General features: G+C 42.0%; 1 long non-coding RNA gene across 1 annotated transcript; it reads right to left on the bottom strand.

The window, feature by feature from the left end:
• Positions 1-428: 428 nt before the first annotated feature.
• On the bottom strand, positions 429-14989 carry LOC148145941 (uncharacterized). The gene is made up of 3 exons (XR_015760897.1): positions 13060-14989; positions 10247-10377; positions 429-3494 (listed from the first exon to the last, which is right to left on the bottom strand). It is a non-coding gene; the product is annotated as an uncharacterized LOC148145941 (long non-coding RNA).
• Positions 14990-16465: the final 1476 nt, after the last annotated feature.

Consider the following 16465-nt stretch of genomic DNA (forward strand, 5'->3'; position numbering starts at 1 on the left):
TGTAACTAGTCTAAACCCATTCTAATCTTTAACCACCCTCCTACCCAGTATTAACCTTCTGAGCTCTTTCAAGAACAGACCTAACTCTTCAAGTCTCACTTCATAACTGGGGTCACTTATCCACAGTAACATCCAAGTGAATCTAATTCACATTGTTTTGCACTCTTCCAACTTGGCGGTGCCAGAATCTACAATATTCTCCCAACTGCAGTCTCAGTAATATCATGTGAACATTCATACTTAGTGCCTTTTAAATTCTGAGTTTACAGATACAAATCCAAGGGTTAGGTTTTACCTCATTGTGCATTCTTGTTTAAGGTCATTTGCACATGCAACAGGTTCCTCTACTAACTTATAATCTCACGATTCAAACTTTTTTTATGCATTGATGGGATGTGGGTGCCTCTGACTGAGCTACTATTCATTGCCCAGAAGGCAACTGAGAATCAACCACATTGCAGCAGGTCTGGAATCACATATAGGCCAGATCAGGTGAGGATGGTAGATTTCCTTCCTCAAAGGACTTAAGGGAATCAGATGAATTTTTAATGGCAATCAATAGTGGTTACATAGTTACTATTGGTTACTAAATTATTATTTCTTTTTTCTATTTTTACTTTCAAAATATTTACAGTACTTCATACTCAACAACAGGCCATTAATTTCTTAAAAACCAAATACTACAGAAGCTGAAAATCTGAAAAACAGAATACTGAAATTACTCATCAGGTCAGACAGCCTCTCTAAAGAGGGAAACAGAATAAACCTTTAGGTCACAGCTATTCAACAGAACTGGGAATAGTTCATAATGTAATATATTTTAAAGGGTAGAAAATTAATCAAAAGGGGTTGTCTGTAATAAGGCGGGAGACAGGACATATTAGATAGCCAAAGAGTCGATGTGCAGAGCCAAAGGGTAAGTAATAAGCAAAAAGATTAAAGATGGGTACAGAATGAACAACCGCCATCCAATATCAAACCAAAGAAAAACAAAATGAAGACTGAAGTATGCTAAGGATACAAAACTTGGGGTTGGGGTGCAGTTGAAAGTTAATGGGATGTGGGGTCAGAAAGCATGTTTTTAAATTGTTGAGCTCAGCATTGAGTCCAGAGGTTGTAAAGTGCCCACTTGAAAGATGATGTTCTGTTCCCTGAGTTTGAGTTGAGATACTCTGGAACACTGTAACAGGTCAAGGACAGAAACGTCAACATGAGAGCAAAGTAGAGAACTAAAATCAGAAGCCATTGGGGGCTCAGGGTAATACTATAGTCTCAGCACAAGTATTCCAGTCTGAAAGTCTGCATTGGGTCTCTCCAGTGTAGAACAGACAACATAGTGAGCAGCCAATACAGTGAACTAGATTGAAAGATTTATATGCAAATCCCTCCTTTGTCTGGAAGGTGCGCTTGAGGTTTTGGACAGTGAAGAAATAATGGAGACAGACCAGTAAATTGCAAACTGTTACAAAGTGGTGGATGGCAGTAACAGATGTAAGTTTACCAAGATGAAAAGTATATTGAAGCCAATTGTATCGATTCTTAGAGGATTTGACAGGATAGATGCAGAGAGGTTGTTTCCCTTTTTAGGAAAGTCTAGGACCAGAGGGCATTATCTCAGAGTAAAGAGTGATCTATTTAAGACAGAGGAGAATTTATTTCTCTCAGAGTGTAGTAAATTTGTGGAATTCTTTTCCACAGAATGTTATTGAGGCTGAGTCAGTAAGGCTGAGGCAGATTTTTAATCAATGAGAGAATCAAGGATAATGGGGATAAGGCAGGTAAGTGGAGTTGAGGATTATCAGCCATGATCTCACTGAATGCCTGAACATTTTTAATCGGCTGAATGGCCTATGTCTGCCTCTACATTTTATAGTTCTATGGTGTTAGGGTTGAGGAATTATGAGGTTGGAGGACCTAAAGCACAATTTCCAGAGCAGATGAGGTCAGTAAAAATCCCAGAAACAATAGTATAATGTTCAGTGGTTGTCTTGTGGTCCATTTGAGTATTGGTGGGCTGGCCTCTGTTAGGTAGAGGTTGGTATATTAGACAACTTCCTATTATCAGTACATTTGAGAACAATTTTATTATTGCAGCTCAGAGAAGGGAGTGAAACAAGTTCAGATAGAGAAAGTTTAGAGTGAGAGGAGCAGAGAAGTTGAGATATTCGATCCAGCACCAGCAATTCAAAACGAAAGGATCAACATAGCGTAAGAAGTTGGAGGGAAGGCACCAAGTCGGGGGAAGAACATGAGATAGGTAATAGAATGTCTTGTGCAGGGAGAATGAAGGACAGATCATTTGATGTCAGTTAGGGAAAAATCGGAGGATAACATAAATACATGACAAGGACTTAGATTGAAAGAAGGGATTGGGTCAGAGGGAAGTGAATCAGAAGAGAGTCGAGAGAGGCATTTATGTCCAAAAATTGTTTGTGATCCTTATCAGGTTTGTGGAAGAGAAAAAGTTTTAATTAAAGTTTAAAATGAAACTAAAGCAAAGGTGAAACTGAAGAGCAGGTCGGCTTTGAGATGATGATATTGCTATTGTTGAGAGAGTTTATGTGGAAGCACATGATAATGTATTTGGATCTCAGACTGGGGTTAGGACAGTTGTTCAAGGTGTCAAGGAGATAGACCCTTTCCCCCCAGGGGACAAATCGAGTGAACTTTTGTTGCACCACCTCAAATCCTTTCTTAGATATGAAGATCAAATTGTACAGGTACTGGCACACTGTGCTGCACATATGGTCTTGTCAAAACCCTGTATAATTATAAGACGACAGAAGAAGGGTCACTGAACTTGAAACATTATCCCTGTTTCTTTCCAAATATGCTGCCAGACCTGCTGCATTTCTCCAGCAATTTCTGTCTCTATTCACATTTCCATCACTTGTTATATTATGGGAAAATACTATTGGTCTTTGTTTAAAAGGCATAGGATAGTGAATTGGAGTGCAGAATTAAACTGGGTTGCACATGAAAAGGTGCAGTGTTGAAGAGGATAGCTTGATTATATTGGGGGAGATATTAAAGCATGTGGGAAGTGAGGGGTAGAGTGGGATTAGACTGAGTGGGATATTTTAAAATGTGAGGAGTGAGGGGGAGAGAAGGATTGATTGGGTGAGATATTAGGGGTGTAATGTGAGCAGGTGTGGGTTTAGATTGGATGGTTTATGTGCACTGGTGCAAAATGATTAGGATTTCAGCCAGCAATGAGAACAAGTGTTTGAGGAGTGTGGAATATCTAGAAACTACCTATCTCTGAGCAGAAACTTTCTGTGGTTTTATCCTGGAGTCAGACAGAAGCAATAGCAAATTGCTAAATGAGACGCCAGAGCTGCCTCAGGCTGTCCCTTGCTGCTGTCTTCTGATGACTGGCCCTGCTGATCACAGCTGTAGTAAACACTTCATTGCTCAGCCTTGGGACTCTGAATGTTCCAATTCATCCTCTCAGGGATTCCTGGCTGTTGCTGTTGAAGCTCCCTGCAACCTGTCTACAAAAAAAGGTGTATCAGCCTGGTTAATATGCATGATAATAGTACAAAGAAATTAGGCAGTTTATTAAACAAGAGGTGTCAATCAGTGCATGTTGAGATACTGTATCAGGTTGTAAACAGTCATCATAAAGTTTCGCATCCACATTATCCCCTATTTCCATGTCTCCTTACACTGACCCACACCAGGATGATACCATGAGTCAGTGGGCATATTGACAATGAAAATGAAATTGATTTTTCCTTTTGGTCTTGCAGTTCTCTTGGGAATGAAGCAAAAGGGCTTGGAAACAGACCCTGAATTCTGGGTATATCTAGGCTGACGTTATTAAGCAATAAAGCAATATTGAAGAGGCCTAGTTTCCTCCAAATGGTTAAATGTGGCTCTCATCAGGTCAATCTTAATCAAGAAAACAGTCCAGATGATTCAGAGATCAACTGAGGGTCATTATGTTTAGTCTACCTTTATCATTTTCAATAATTAGTCTAAATTTAATAGAATTATGATCGCTACCACAAACATGTTCCTCCAATGATATCCATACAAACTGCAGAGCTTAAGTTTCTAAAACTAAGTCCGGAACAGCCATGAGATTCTGTGATGAACTCTCTAAAAAGGTTTCCCGGGGCGATCCAAGATGAATCTAGAAAGATCCAGAGCCAGCGAGAAAGATCGCATTGCAGAGCTCTGCACTGCATGGCAAGCGGGACAGAATTCTAACCCAACCTACCCAGAACACCTTGATATCGTAGGACTCTGGAAAGGTCGTGGAGTCCCAGGAATTTGTTAGAGAGTAATTTACCTTGATTTTCACCATGCAGGGATGCCGAAGAAGGGAGGAGCTACATCCAAGGCCAGGCCCGCAGCCAAGTCTGCAGGATCCTCAGACTCAATTTCCTACCAGGTCCTGGTAAAGAAGCTCGTGAAATTTCGCAAGATGTTGGGGAAGCAGATAGATGAGAAGGTGGCCCTGATCTCTATCATGCTGCAGAAGCATGAACAGCAGCTTGGAGACCTCGAAAGAAGGACAGATGAGGTAGAACACAGAGTCACAGTGGTGGAATCTGATACCAATTCCTCCAAGGATAGGATCCAGGCCCTGGACATGCAGGTCTGTAATTTGCATGACCAGGGTATGACCTCGAGAACAGGGGCAGGAAAAAATATAATTCGGATCATCAGTCTGCCAGAGGGTAAGGAAGGTGAGTGATCAGTGGAATTTATTGAGGACCGGTTGCTGAAATTCCTTAACTTTGAGGTTGGAATGAGAAGCTTGAAGATTGAGAGGGTTCACCAGGTTATGGCATGGACGTCAGGTCTGGACCAATGTCCTCGTCCTATCTTGGCAAGGTTTCATCACTATAGAGACAAGGAGAGAATCGTGGAAGCTTCTGGAATGCAGGGAAAGGATCCAAAGGCCCTAGTTTACAAGGGATCTAAGGTCATATTCTTCCAGGAGTTTTCAGCGGCAGTGATCCGGAAAAGAAAATCCTATGATGGCATCAAGAAAAGACTGAGGGAGCTCGGGATCCAGTGCTCTCTGAGGTATCAAGCGGTGCTTTGGATCACCTTAGATGGATCTGTACATCTTTTTGACATGTCAGAGAAGGCGAGAGACTTTGTGGACAAATTAAATTCTGCTGAACAATTTAGTATGTACAAATAGTAGTGTTGTTTGGGTATATCTCTACTTTTCTTTCTAAAAAAGAGCAAGTCCGGTCGGGGCTTTCTTTTCCTGTTTTATTATTGGTAACGATCTGGTCTAAACTATGCTCATGGACGGTTGGGATGTGTGTTTTCAATTTCTAAGTTATACCAAAGGATGGGTGGGGTACTTAACTTTTTTTTCAAAATTTCTTTGTTTACATTGTTATTCCATGGTGTATTTTCTTTCTTTGCTGCTTGTTTTTGTGATGCAGCTCTAGCTAGGAGGAGGGAAAATGGTTGGGACGGCCAGATGCCTACTTACGGGCAGTTTATGTCCAGTTCAGGTATTTAAATGCCCAGGCTGCTGTATTGGCAGTGGGATGGGAAGTTGGAGTTTGGGATTGTAGATGCTCCCTTTGGGCAGGGGCTAAGTTCCCCTATTCAGCACCACAGGCACTTTATATGTTGATCTGTTTTTTGGTTTTTGTTGTATATAGTCTTTGACAGTTTTGTAGGTTTGTTAACTATAGTGGTCTTAGTTTATATAGTGTTTGTATTCGATGGATCTTGTGAGACTAAGGCTTGGCAATTTGTAATTCGAGTTCCTCCTCTCTGGACTCTGCAGAAGGTTATGGCTAATGACTTGATTAAATGGTGTACCTGGAACATCAAGGGGAGTCACTCACCAATTAAGAGGAAAAAGGTACTCTCAAGTCTTAGAAAGGAAAAGGTGGACATTGCTTTATTACAGGAGACACACTTGGATGATAAGGAGCATTTGGAACTACAGCAGAATGGCTATGATCAGATTTACTTTTCATCTTTTAATACCAGAAGTAGGGGAGTGGCTATATTGGTTAGGAGGAATCTCCCACTTAAGTTACGAGAGTGTGTTAAAGACACACAGGGAGGTTTGTAATCCTCAAAGCCCTGATAAACGGGGAGGGATATGGCGTTTTAAATATTGATTGCTCTATGGCCCATCCCCTCAAATTTCTGGTAGATGCGTCCTCTAAATTGATCAGACTCAAATGGTGGCATTATAGGGGGAGATTTTACTTGTCTTATGGACCCCACATAGACAGGTTGCCCAAAGGCACCCTGATACCCTCTGTACAAACTAAATAATTAGTGGATCTTTGTGTGGAGTTAGGGTTGGTGGATGTCTGGAGGTGTCTCCACCCTGTAGAAAAGGATTTAACGTTTTATTCCAATCCACACAGATGTTACACCAGGATTGATTTTTTTTCTGACTCCTGTAGCAACCCTGGACTTTGTGGCATCTTGAACAATTGGTAATATTACCAACTCAGATCATGCTCCAGTGTACCTGTTGGTTAAGATTAAGGATGCTATAGTGGGCCTGAGGCCCTGGTGAATGGATCCCTTTATCCTTAAGGATAATAATTTTGTGAAGTACTTCTCCTAAGAATTTCAGACATTCCTAGACATTATGTCAGGCTCAGTTTGTAGCCCATCCATCCTTTGGGAAATTGCCAAAGCTTATGCTAGAGGGTTAGTTATCTCCTACTCTGCCAGTAGGAAACGGCAGAAAGGCAAGCAGCAACGTCTCCTTGAAGCACGGTTGAAGGCAGCTGAGAAGGCATATTTTAATAGGCCCTCATTGGCCAAGCTACAGAGAATTACAGCGCTGCAGTCTACATTGAATTCCATGCTCATGCAGACAGCAAAGGAGCTTACTTTTGCAAAACAAAGCTTGTATGAGCATGGTGACAAACAGGGCAAGTATCTAGCATATCTCGCCAGGAAAAAGAGTGCCCCTCAAGCCATCATGTCGATTAGGGAAGGGTCGGGGAACTTAACGTGTGATTCTAAAAAGATTAATGCGGTATTCCAGAGATTTTACTCTGAAAAAAACCCATCTAAGGGTTGTGAGGAAGGGTGGGCCAAGATGGAGTCCTTTTTCAAGGATCTGGAGCTCCTGGACTTAACCCCTGAACAAGAGTCTTTTCTCAATGCCACCTTTTCAGAGCAAAAGGTGCAGGAGGCTGTGAAGCAGCTTTAGAGTGGAAAGGTGCCCAATAATGTTGGACGTCCCAACAAATTCTATAAGAATTTAAAAGCATTTGTCAGGCCCAATGCTTAACATGTTAAATGACTCAAAAAGTCATGATCATCTCCTGCCATCTCTAAAAGAGGCCAATATTTCACTTATTCTTAACAAAGGGAAGGTCCCAGAGGACTGGGCTTCTTACAGGCCCATTTCACTCTTAAATATTGACTTTAAAATCCTCTCTAAGACTCTTGCGTTAGGCTGGAAACTGTGGTACCTTCTATTGTTAAAGAGAACCAGAAGGGCTTCATAAAGGGCCGCAGATCCTCCAATAATGTTAGGAGGCTGCTTAATGTAATTCAAGCGTGTCAGTAACAGTCAATACAGGGATTGGTAATTTCTCTAAATGCAGAGAAGGCATTTGACTGAGTTGAGTGGCTGTACCTTTTTTAATATTCTAGAGGGGTTTAGCTTGGACAAAGCCTCTATATGGTGGGTAAAGGCTCTCTACAGTGACATTCTCGCTACGATCATCACCAAGGGGTACGATCAAGCAATTTTAGCATTTTTAGGGGTAGCCAACAGGGCTTTTTACATTGGTGATTGAACTGTTGGGGGAGGCCATTTGTAGGGATCCCAATATATCGGCTCGAGAAGTGGGGTCAAAATCACATAAGATTTTGATTTACGTGGATGATGTCCTCATTTTTCTTCAAATCCAACAGTTTCGGTGCCTTGCCTGATACAATGCAGCAACTTATTTGGCACCTTTCCAAGGTACAAGATTAATTTTGCAAAATCAGAGGCTATGCCTATGGGTAGTCTTACGAAGGTGCTAGGTCTTGTGGGCGAATCTCAATTCCCATTTAAGTGGTGACAGGGGGGTTTTATGTATTTGGGCATATTCATCACTCCAGTTAGAGTAATAGAGATGTACAGCACAGAAACAGACCCTTCAGTCCAACTTGTCCATGCCGACCAGGTATCCCAACCCAATCTAGTCCCATCCGGCCCATATCCCTCCAAACCCTTCCTATTCATATACCCATCCAGGTGCCTTTTAAATGTTGCAATTGTACCAACCACTACCACTTCCTCTGGCAGCCCATTCCACACATACACCACCCTCTGTGTAAAAAAGGTGCCCCTTAGGTCTCTTTTATATCTTTCTCCTCTCACTCTAAACCGGTGTCCTATAGTTCTGGACTCCCCCACCTCAGGAAAAAGACCTTGTCTACTAATCCTATCCATGCCCCTCATGATTTTATAAACCTCTATAAGGCACCCCTCAGCCTCCGATGCTCCAGGGAAAACAGCCCTAGCCTATTTAACCTCTCCTTATAGCTCAAATCCTCCAACCCTGGCAACATCCTTTTAAATCTTTTCTGAACCCTTTCAAGTTTCACACCATCTTTCTGATTTGAAGGAGACCAGAATTTCACGCAATATTCCAGCAGTGGCCTAACCAAGGTCCTGTACAGCTGCAACATGACCTCCCAACTCCTGTACTCAATACTCTAACCAATAAAGGAAAGCATACCAAATGCCTTCTTCACTATACTATCTACCTGTGACTCTACTTTCAAGGAGGTATGAACCTGCACTCCAAGGTCTCTTTATTCAGCAACACTCCTCAGCACCTTACAATTAAGTGTATAAGTCCTGCTAAGATTTGCTTTCCCAAAATGCAGCACCTCGCATTTACCTAAGTTAAACTCTATCTGCCACTCCTCAGCCCATTGGCCCATCTGATCAAGATCCTGTTGTAGTCCAAGGTAAAGTTCTTTGCTGTCCACTACACCTCCAATTTTGGTGTCATCTACAAACTTACAAACTATACCTCTTCAGCTCACATCCAAATCATTTATATAAATGACAAAAAGTCATGGACCCAGCACCAATCCTTGTGACACTCCATTGGTCACAGGCCTCCAATCTGAAGAACAACCCTCCACCACCACTCTCTGTCTTCTATCTTTGAGCCAGTTCTGTATCCAAATGGCTAGTTCTCCCTGTATTCAATGAGATTTTGGTTGGCTGTTTAAAGCTAATTCTGTTCAATTATTCGACAAAATCAAACATGACCTTCAAAGATGGAAGGCGCTTCCAGTCTCATGGTTAGGTCAGGTAGCTCTTATTAAGATGAATATTCTCCCCTGTTTGTTTTACCATATACAGATGCTCCCCCTGATTTTTGATAAGTAAATGTTCAGGAGACAGCTGGTTCAGCTCTTTTATTTGGCATTGTAAGCGGCCCCTTATTAAGTTAGCTAAACTGCAATTGCCTCACAGACTCCCGGACCTGGACTCCTGGATTTCCCGGACATTAAAAACTATCAACTTAGCTCGTTTCTTTCTTACGTGAGTGATTGGGGTTGTGGGGACGCTCTTTCAATATGGTTAGATATCAAAACCTCCCAGGCAAGGTGCCCCCTTACTAGTTTACTGTTTTTGGACAAAATGAGGACAGTTAAGTTATCAATACTGTTAAAGCATGGAGGGCAATTCGACAGAGGGAAGGCAATAATGGCAAAACATCTTTTCTTATACTTATAGTGGGTATGCTGGATTTTCAACCGGGGATGATGGATTCAGGATTCAAACATTGGGCAGCTGGGGGTGTGTCTTGCATGGGTGATTTATTTAAGGGAGACACAATGATGTCTTTTGATCAGTTAGTGCGGAAATACGAGCTATCGAGCAAGGACCTCTTTCGTTGCTTTTCAAGTTAGGGATTTTATTCAAAAAAAGTCTACACTTTTGACTGATCCCTACAAATCCAACATAGAGAGGAGGGTGCTTAGTGCTATGAGTACACTTTCTGTCAGCACTTTATATCATCGGGGGGTGGCCCCTCAGATGAGTTCGATTGACTTTGCAGGGTGTGGGCGAGAGAGCTAGGTGTTGAAGTCTCCTCAGAGGCATGGGAAGATATTTGGGAAAACGCAAGAAAGATATCAATTTGCAATGGGACCCATGCTTTACAGTTGAAGATTCTCCACAGGGTCCACTTGGCTCTGGATCATTTGTCAAAATTTAAACCAGTGGTATCTTCAACATGTCCCAAGTGTAGAGTTAGTACACTCTAACCCATTGTCTCTGGTCCTGTGGTAGGCTTCAAACATACTGGAGCACTGTGGCAGGTGCAATGGAGGGGATTATGAGTGTAAGTGTGGAGAAGGACCTGGGTTCTCTTCTTCTTGGCCTGCCCAGTGTATTCCCTGTAGATGCACATAAGAAAACATTTTCCAACATCCTCACTTTCTGCACAAAAAAGAATAACTTGTAAGGTTGGGTGTCTGAAAAACCCCTGGGCCTGTCTGATTGGCGTAAGATTGTTATGGAGCATATCCCCTTGGATTTTCTTACAAGTATGGTACACCACAAAATTGAGAATTTCTGTAAGACATGGCACACCTTCTTGGACTACCTGTACACAAATTTGTCTGCCACACTAATAATAGCTTTTATATAGCCGTAATGATTGTGCTTTATGAGTCCAATATCCAGAGGGGGGGAGCTGCGAATGTATGAATACGTGAAAACTAATGCTGTTTATATTCAAAAGTTAGTGTTTTGTTTTGCTGAGCTATATTATTATTCTTATTTATTAGGTTGTTGTTAGTTGTTATTTGTTTAGTTAACTGGTTAGTTGGGTTTTTAAAATATATTTTTATATATATTTATACATTTGTATGAGGGCAATTTGGATATTTAATTTTTTTGTGTTCTTTCTTTGTATTGCATTTGTTGCAATGTTAAAAAATCGATTTTTCAATAAAAGTATATTTTTAAAAAAAGGTTTCCTGGATTTTGTTTTAAGAACTCTGTGCCTCAACCCTTTTATTTCTGCATGGGTCAGCAATCTGCTTTTCTACCTCCCTCTGACTTTTAAAGTTTAAAGTATGATCCCAGCAACGTAATTGTCTCTTTTTGGTTCCTCAGTTCAACCCACTTGGCTTCATTTGATGCTTTTTCTAGCAGATCATCCCTCCTCAGGGGGAAGAAGAGACAAGTCAAAATGAAGTGCCACAAATAGCAATGATATTGAAGATCAGGGAAGCTGTTCTTTTATTAATGCTGGCTAATGGATACATTTTGGCTCTGAGTTCCATTTTGAAATAGCTCTATTTGAAAATAATGCTAGAGGATTCCTTACACTTAACTGATGGGTTCATGGGGCCTCAGTTTGTTCTCAAATTCCAAACTGCATTTCCTCAATACCCTCATAGTAAGAATTGACCAGGATTTTGTTTTGAAACCTTCAAGTTAGCAAAAATGCCCAATATTCTGATTTAAGAGAGTGTGCTACCTATGGACCCCAAATCACACTAGATTTGTTAACCTATTTATGAGATGTGTGCATCACAGTCAGCATTTATTACCCATTCCTAATTGCCCTCCAAAAAGTGGTGGCGAATGACTGTCATGAGCCATGGTATTATAGAAACACAATGGCTTGAAAGGGTAAACTGTGAGAATCATTTCCATTACTTGGTTAGAGTCAGAGTCACATGGATTAGATTAGAAACAGGCCCTTCTAATCTAACAAGTCCACACTGACCCTCCAAAGAGTAACCCACCCAGACCCCTACATTTACCTCTGACTAAGGCACCTAACACTATGGGCAATTTAGCATGGCCAATTCACCTGACTTGCACATCTTTGGATTGTGGGAGGAAACTGGAGCACCCAGAGGAAATCCACACAGACACGGGGAGAATGTGCAAACTCCACACAGACAGTTGCCCAAGGTGGGACACGTACATTGGCTAAATCTTTGGTCAATCTATACAAAACACATTAGTGAATATCACTGAACCAAGTACAATTTAACCCTTATTTACTGTTTCTCAGTTTGACAGAGGGACTGAATCCCACATGAATAGGTAAGATTCAGAACCCTCACTCCAACAGTCATGACTGATCAAAGTTCAGTACAAATATTCTCAATAGGAATATCCAGTTCAGAGCTAACATTACCATTAAAAGATCTGACTTGGAATAATTCCAACTTTCCGACTAACAACTTACAAACCAACAAAGTAGGAACCTTCTGAGTTCTTCTAATGACTACTTTCCACCTTATCTCTGGAATATCTAAATTAATTTTATTTTCTGTGCTCAGAAATTAAGTGAACAGGGAACAAAGGAGACACAAAGTAGTGATGTGAAATACTAAAGTCTGGACTTCACACTTATAGTTCAGTCTCAGGATACTCACTGAAGCACAATCAGTTACATGCAGTACAGATGGTCGCATTTGTGCAACGAATGTTTCTATGACTCTAAGGATCTCCACAAAGGGAAGATCAGGCTGACAAATAAAACAGATCTACAAATATGTCTGTTGTTTATAAGAAACTGCTCTGGAGTATCTTGTAATCTTCAGCAGCCTTTGTACGTTTCAACACAACTTCTCGCTAAATATAGTTTTTAAATGGATTCCACTTGTCCCTCAGGCTCTCAGTCAAAACAATTCTGTTTCAGAGATTGTGAAGTGCAATAGCTATATAAAAATTGCCAGACAGAATGCAGAGAAAGTAACTGGCAGCCTCTGCAATACACTGATAGTACATCCAGGCATGAGCTAACCAAAATACTCAAACCCTGCTCTGACAAATGCTCTTTAGTTTGCCATTGTTTGGTGTTCCACACACATTAATCACCCTGTGAATTCTCTGACAGATCGTCAATTACTGAGCAATTGGTGCTGTCGACTGACATTCACTGCTGACATTGTAAATGGTGCTTTACATGGTATCTAACCGGTGCTGTTCTTCATCCTTCAGGGGATGAGATTCACTGGCTAGATTGTTGGTCATCCTTAATTTTTCTTAGGAAGGTAGTAGTCAGCAACCTTTTCGAACTGTTGCAGTTTTTGTGGTGTAGGGACACTCACAATGATGTTAGGTAGAGTCCAGACTTTTGACGCAGTTAACACTGTAACAATGGCACTTCAGTTCCAAATCAGGATAGCGCATGTCTTGGAGGGGAACTTGCAGCTGGTGGTTTTCCCATGCCCTTGAATTTCTAGGTGATAGAAGACATAGGTTAGAATGTGCTGTTAGAGAAGCCTCGATGAGTGAAAGAAGTATGTCTTGTCTATGGCACACACTGCAACTCAACAAAGAGAGTGCATCACAGCTACAGAAACGAAGGTTGTTGAGGAAGGTTTGTCTACTGAGTCAGTATGGGTGGAAGTTAGGAACAGCAAGGGAACAGCCACCGCATTGGCAGCTTTCTAAAGACCACCTAATAGCAGTAGAGAGATTGAAGATCTCATAGGCGAGCAGATTCTGGAAAAATGCAAAAGTAACAGGGTTGTTGTTATGGGTGATTTCAAATTTCCCAATATCGACTGGAACCTCCTAAGTGCAGATGGTTTGGATGGAGTCATTTTTGTCAGGTGTGTCCAGGAGGGTTTCCTTACTCAGTATGTAGACAGACCGACGAGGGGAGAGGCTATTTTGGATTTGGTGCTCTGCAACGAGCCAGGACAGGTGTCAGATCTCGGGGTGGGAGAGCACTTCGGTGAAAGTGATCACAACTACCTAACATTTAGCATAGCCTTGGAGAGTGCAAGGAGCAGTTACCGAGGGAAGATATTTAATTGGGGAAAAGGAAATTATGACGCTATCAGACGGAGTTGTGAAGTACAGACAGGGAACAATTGTTCCACAGAAAGGGCACAGCAGACATGTGGAGACTGTTTAAGGAGCAGTTGTTGCGAGTGATGCACAAATTTGTTCCTCTGAGACAAGTAAGAAGGGGTAAGATTAAGGAACCTTGGATGACGAGAACAGAGGAACTTCCCGTCAAAAGGAAGAAAGCAGCTTACGTAAGGTGGAGGAAGCAAGGATCTACCACAGCTTTAGAGGATTACAGGCTTGCTAGAAAGGAGCTCATAATTGGATTGAGGAGAGCCAGGAGGGGGTACGAAAAAGGCTTGGCAATAAGGATTAGGGAGAACCCAAAGGCATTTTACTCATAAGTGAGGAATAAGAGAATGATCAGGGAGAAGGTAGGGTTGGTCAGGGATAGCGTAGGGAACTTGTGCATGGAGTCTGAGCAGAAATGGGAAGCCCTAAATGAGTTTTTTGCTTCAGTTTTCACCAAGGAAAGGGAACTTGCTGTAAACGAAAACTTGCAGGAGCTGGGATACAGTCTTGACCAGATCAAGATTGATGAAGTTGATGTGCTAGAAATTTTGGAAAACATTAAGATTGATAAGTCCCCAGGGCCAGACCAGATTTATCCTAGGCTGCTCCGGGAAGCGAGAAAGGAGGTTGCTAAGCCACTGGCGAGAATATTTGCCTCCTCACTCTCCACAGGAGTCATACCGGAGGATTGGAAGGAGGCGAATGTTGTTCCTCTTTTCAAGAAGGGTAATAGGGAAATCCCTGGCAATTACAGACCAGTCAGTCTAACGTCTGTGGTCAGCAAAGGTTTGGAAAGAATTCTTAGGGATAGGATTTATGACTATTTGGCAAAGCATGGTGTGATTAAAGGCAGTCAGCATGGCTTTGTGAGGGGCAGGTCATGCCTCAAATCTTATTGAGTTCTTTGAGGAGGTGTCAAGACAGGTCAATGACAGTCGATCAGTGAATGTGGTGTTTCTGGACTTCAGCATTTGATAGGGTTCCCTATGGTAGGCTCATTCATAAAGTCAGGAAGTATGGGATACAGGGAGACTTGGCTATCTGGATTCAGAATTGGCTGGCTGACAGAAGGCAGACAGTGGTTGTAGATGGGAAGCATTCTGCCTGGAGGTCAGTGTTGAGTGGGGTTCTTGAGTCTCTGCTCTTTGTAGTTTTTATAAATGACTTGGATGAGGAGGTTGAGGGGTGGGTTAATAAATTTGCAGATGACACGAAGGTTGGAGGTGTCGTCGATAGTATAGAGGGCTATTGCAGGCTGCAGCGCAACATAGACAGGATGCAGAACTGGGCTGAGAAATGACAGATGGAATTCAACCTGAATAAATGCGAAGTGATGCATTTTGGAAGGTCGAACGCGAATGCTGAATATAGGATTAAAGACAGGATTCTTGGCAGTGTGGAGGAACAGAGGGATCTGGGTGTGCAAGTTGTCCCTCAAAGTTGCCACCCAAGTGGTTAAGAAAGCATATGGTGTTTTGGCTTTCATTAACAGGGGGATCGAGTTTAAGAGCCGCGAGGTTTTGCTGCAGCTCTACTAGTCCCTGGTGAGACCACACTTGGAATATTGTGTCCAGTTCTGGTCGCCCTACTATAGGAAAGATACAGAGGCTTTGGAGAGGGTGCAAAGAAGGTTTACAAGGATGCTGCCTGGACTGGAGGGCTTGCCTTATGAAGAAAGGTTGAATAAGCTCGGACTTTTCTCTCTGGAGGGGAGGAAGAGAGGAGACCTGATCGAGGTGTACAAAATAATGAGAGGAATAGATAGAATCAATAGCCAGTGACATTCCCCCAGGGCAGGATTGACTGGTACGAGAAGTCATAGTTTGAAGATATTAGGAGGAACGTATAAAGGAGACGTCAGAGGTAGTTTCTTTACACAGAGAGTTGTGAATGCATGGAATGCGTTGCCAGCTGTGGTGGTGGAAACAGAGTCATTGGGGACATTTAAGCGACTACTGGACATACACATGGATAGCAGCGAGTTGAGGGGTGTGTAGATTAAGTTACTATATTTGACATTAGGATTAAATCTCAGGACAACATTGTGGGCCAAAGAGCCTGTTCTGTGCTGTACTTTTCTATGTTCAATGCTCTAAAGGTGGTTATTTAATGTAATGGTGGGCTGTCATCAAGCAGCTGGCTTTGTTTGTGAAGTTGGCCAACTTCCAACTTGTGATTTCAAATTTAGGTTTCTCACTCCTTTTCTCCATCATTAATCTGAACTTTATGATACAACAGTTGTAGTTACACTCCACAGTCAGGATAGGCCATTCATTTTGTTTTATATTCACTTTTTGGACATAGGCATTGCTGGTTGAGCCTGTATTTATTGCCCCTCCGTAGCACCCCATAAGTAGGTGGTGGTTAGCTACCTCTTGAGCCACTACTGTAGGTAGATTGAAACTGCCATTATGGAGCATATTCCTAGAGGAAATTCCCACTCTTTTGTCCATGTTTGAGCCAAAGCTGTAATGAGATCAGGCAGAACCCAAACTGAGCATCAGTGAGCAGGCTACAGCTAATCAGATGTTGTCCAATAGCACTGATGATCTCACCTTTACTGATGATCGAGAGTACATTGATGGAGTAGTAATTGGCCGGGTTGGATTTGTCCTGCTTTTTGCATACAGGACATACCTCAGCAAT

The sequence above is a fragment of the Chiloscyllium plagiosum genome, unplaced genomic scaffold, assembly GCF_037043375.1.
Source record: "Chiloscyllium plagiosum isolate Xiang-an unplaced genomic scaffold, Cpla_swu_hap1 HiC_scaffold_22, whole genome shotgun sequence".
Classification (NCBI taxonomy): domain Eukaryota; kingdom Metazoa; phylum Chordata; class Chondrichthyes; order Orectolobiformes; family Hemiscylliidae; genus Chiloscyllium; species Chiloscyllium plagiosum.